Source organism: Camelina sativa, chromosome 20, assembly GCF_000633955.1.
Source record: "Camelina sativa cultivar DH55 chromosome 20, Cs, whole genome shotgun sequence".
Taxonomy (NCBI): domain Eukaryota; kingdom Viridiplantae; phylum Streptophyta; class Magnoliopsida; order Brassicales; family Brassicaceae; genus Camelina; species Camelina sativa.
Genome location: NC_025704.1, coordinates 12,184,988 through 12,189,909, shown reverse-complemented (window position 1 = coordinate 12,189,909; position 4,922 = coordinate 12,184,988).

Sequence of the window (4,922 nt, the reverse complement as noted above, 5' to 3'; positions counted from 1 at the left end):
ACTGTTGGAGAATTCCCTTTCCATAGTTCATGGGGAGTCTTGTTGGTCCCTGGTCGGACATACACTCGGCTGATGATGTAACAGGCGGTGTTAACAGCTTCATCCCAAAAACGATGAGGAACCTGATTACCATGCAGCATAGCTCGTGCCATTTCTTGCAGCGTTCTGTTCTTCTGCTCTACAACACCATTCTGCTCTGGTGTTCTTGGAGCAGAGTACTTATGAACAATGCCCTAATGACTGCAGAATTGATCGAACTTGTCATTCTGAAATTCACCTCCATGATCACTACGAATAGTTTGGATAGAGCATTTTTCACTCTTAATCTGCAAGCCAAGTATACGAAAACATTCGAGAGCATCCGATTTTTCACGCAGAAATCGCACCCAGGTGTAGCGAGTGAAATCGTCAACCATGACAAAAATGAACCGTCGCCCAGATATGCTTTGAACTTGTATAGGACCCATCAAATCCATATGTACCAGTTGAAGTGCATGACTAGTTCGAATGTCTGCCACTGGCCCATGAGATGCCTTGACTTGCTTGCCCTTGTTGCAAGGACCACATATGAAATGTACGTCGCCCTTCAGCTTAGGAATTCCACGCACAACTTCTTGATTAGCCAATCTCATCATTGTGCGAATATTCAAGTGACCAAGTTTCTGATGCCAGTGCTCTGTGTCCAACTCAGTGGTCGTGTTGAAACACTGCATTGATGATTTCCACATGTAACAGTTATTACCATATCTCCTTCCTCTAAGTCGCACAGATCCTTGTTGATCAACAGCCTTGCACCCCTTCTTGTTAAATGTGACATTCAGGCCTTCATCACACAACTAACCAATACTTATCAAATTTGCCTTCAAACCTTCGACCAAGAAATGAGATTCACCACTATTTGTACCCTTTCCTCGGATTCTTCCCTATCTTCCATCACCAAAAGTAACTCTCCCTCCAGCAACATCTTCTATATGAGATAGATTGTCAAGGGCACCAGTCATATGTCTGGAGCATCCACTGTCAAAGTACCACTTGGCATGATCAACCTCTGCTCTTTCGGCTGTGTATGCCACCTGACAGTAGAGATCATCTTTGCTGTCATATCCCTGAGTGTTTCTTCTCACAACTGGATAAAACACACCAAGTTGCATCAGGCTTGACACACGATTCTGAAATTGGTAGCACTGGGCTTTATAGTGAGTTAGATGTCCACAATACCAACATCCTCTTCTTCTACTAAGCTGAACAGGTCTCTGAGCCGTCTGCTGAAACCCACTTGAGGCATATGGTTGTCTAGTAGACAACCCAGGCTGCATCCTCATCCTTGGGATTCTTGGATTCTATATCACAGAATGCTGACCATACGGACTGGTCGTTGTAGGGAATTCCTTCTCTTTCAGCTTGAGATCAGACCCCATCCCTTTGACAAACTGAGTAGTCGTGTCAGTGTTTGTTCCTTGATAACCCAGGCCCCACTTCAGATTGATTGATCTTCCAGTACTAAGCAGTGTATCCAGATCTTTAGTTCCCTTATTCAGCATTCTGATATTCTTCAGCTGTTCCTCTAACTGCTTCTCAAGACGCAGAGTCTTAGCTTTCTCTTCACTTAGTTCTTTAGTGATCATTGCAATATGCAGCTGCAAAGTATCCCTTTCTGAAGTCAACTGGGGGTTGTCTTGGGTCTTTTGTAACACTGTCTTGATGAGAAGTTCTATCTGATCTTCTACCGACAAATCATCCTCCTCTCCATCTGAGTCAGATTCAACCTTCTCATATATACCTTTGATTTTTACCAACACCTCATCTTCTTCATCTTCCTCAATGACACCCAGCAGTGCCACAAAGCTGTCAGAATCTCACCTTTGCTGTCTTCTTCATCTGAGTCACTTTCGCTCCAAGTACTGTAAGATTTCTGCTTGTTCTCACGTGAAGGACAATCAAACTTAGTATAACCATAACCCTTACACCCATAGCACTACAGAGAATTCTTACGTTTGTTGTTTGGACACTCAGACTTGTAATGCCCAAATCCCTCACACTCAGCACACTGTCGCACCTGCTTCTCACTCTTCCTAATCTCCTTATCAGTATCGGATTTTATGAGCGATGTGGTTCCCTTCCGCTGACCTCTTTCCATCTTGCGAAAGTACTTTTTAACCAACAAGCCCACCTTTTCCTCATCAGCAACCTCCTGAGACTCGGCAAGCTTCTGTTCATCTATAGCTTTAAGGGCAAAAGACTTCTCATTCATCTATTCTTTCTTTTTTAGTTGTATCTCAAACGCCTGCGTCATCCCAACCACCTGATTGTACTTGAGCTCATCAGAATTCACTGACACATCCATAGCAGACCTGTGTGGTTGAAACTTGTCAGGAAGACTTCTGAGGAATTTCTTCACAAGCTTCTTGTCCTTATACCGTTTACCCAAGACTACAGTTTCTTGCGCATTACCAATCAAATGGCTGCTGTAATCAGCCACTGACTCGGTTTCAGACATGTGCAAGTTTTTGAAATCTGATGCAAGATTATCCAGCCTTGTGCGTTTGACCCTGCTTGTGCCCTCAAAAGTGACGACCAGAATATCCCATGCTTCCTTGGCAGCTACACATCCTTGAAGTTGGTTGAAGATATCCCTAGGCAGAGACTTTAAGATAACTGACAGTGCCTGTGAGTTGTGTTTGGACTCCACTTGTTTTTCTGCTGTCCATATTTTCCTGTGCTTAGGAACCAGTTCTCCTTCCTCACTCTTCTCCGTAGGATGTGACCAACCATATTCCACCACAAACTAAGCTTCCATGTCGATGCTCGAGATGGCCTGCTTGATTGACACTTTCCAAATACCAAAGCACTCAGGATCGAGTTTCAATGGTGTTTGAACCGCAATCCAATGATTTCTCCATACCCTTGTCGCAAGATCTCACTTGTTGAAAAAGGATACCAGAACTTTTTATCAGGTGTCTGCTCTGATACCAAATGTAAAGGTATAGAGAACACACAATTCAAACAACCCACTTGGAAACGCACCAAGAAAACGCTTTTATTCAATCTTATAAAAACTCTCGTTTGTTACAAGATATGAAACTAAGCTCACTCTCCTATCTATCTAGCACAACACCCTGTGTAGATCTAAAAGAGTAAAACATACTCACCTTCTAAGCCTTTTTGAGAATGCTTGAAGGTTTACAAATCTTACAACTTTATCCCCACGAGTGCTAGCTCTTTTTGTGGCTAACCCTCGTCTACTTATACCCACACAAACGATCTCTAACCTAGATCTATGTGTATCTTAACTAAAAGGAAATATTCCTTATCTCTAAGAAAATATCCTTCCTTATCTCTCTCGATCAAATATACTCTCAATATCTTCGTGTATTTCTTGATCTCTTCTTCCTTCCTTCTCACGCATCTTGTCACCGCGTTCCACAATCTTTCTCCACATCAGCACATCACGCCACATCAGCATATCAGCCCTCTGAGACACTTCACAAGCTCCTGTCACCTTCAGAGCTCTGATGCACTTTCACTCTTTTCCCTACATCTTCTTTTCAAATCAAGTGGCTCTGGCAACCTCTCTGTTTTCACGGGTTTGTCTTCTTTCTTGCTCTGCTTATTCTTGAACAGCTTAAACATCCTGCAGACATTTTTCTAGGGGTGAATAGATGAGTTTTTTTGAACAAATAGTATGTGCTTGTTTGTGTAACTTAAAGAAGGGACAAAGACATTGAAAATGTTTAGATCTTCAGTATGAGAGAAAGAGACCTGTGTTTTGGCTGAATTATTATTACTTAGTCGTATTTCTTTGACTTGAGAAAATGCGGAAGCTTCCTTTATTCCACAACTCACTTTCTAGGAAATCTTTACTATTAAAGCAAGAGTACTCTCTAGACTCAAAATGGACCATGACTTGGTTTTGGTAGGTTTTTCATTAAAAATGATTAGAGAATCACAAAATTTAATCTAAGTAACCTATAGTTTTGTTTATGACAAATGACCATTATACCCTCGATCGATCACTTAAAAAATTATGGGTCGGGATGCGGATCCTAAAATATCCGAGAACAGAAGGAAAAAAAATCGCGGATCTGTTTGTACTCCATATTAATCATTTTTGGATCCAGAATATTATTTCATTTAAGAGTAGTTATTTAAGATCCCAAACAGAGTTATTTGTTATAGGCAAACACTCTGATTTCATTTTCCTTTAAAGTATTTAAATGAAAACCGTAAAGGGGGTGTATTCAATCTAATATTCCAAGTGATTTTAGTTTTCATGAGATTTTAAATTTTTTTGATGATTTTAGGGAGGTTAATATGATTTATTATAAAATTCTTTCAAATCCCACCTAAAATCATGAGATTTGGATTTGTGTATTTTTAACTAAAGAAATCTTCTCAAATCCTCCATAATCCAAAAAATTATTAAAATCCAAATCTGTAGACTATTTTGAATAACAGTGGATTTTGAGATAGATTTTTTAATCATTAATTCAATAACAGTGGATTTCAGGAGACTTTTTAAAATCCATGATTCAATAACAGGGAATTTCAGAAGACTTTTTAGAATCCATAATTGAATAACATATGATTTGTAAATTTTACACAAATCACTTAAAATGTCAAGTTGAATACACCCCCCTAAATTTTAATTACCAAAAATTTGGATAATTGCTTAATTACCGAAACAGATCATAACAAATATTATTTTTAAAGGAAAATTTTGTGATTCAGTTAAAATTATAGAAAACGAATATTCAAGTTACCAAATTTAACTAAATTGCTTGATTTCCGAGATTATAATTATTCTCTAATCTTTTACGATAAATTTTTCAAAGGAATATTCATTTCCCAGTTGTAACGAATCAAGGAAGTAAATATATTTTGCGTATATTACAGATATCAAATTTTAACTTCTAAGTGATAAC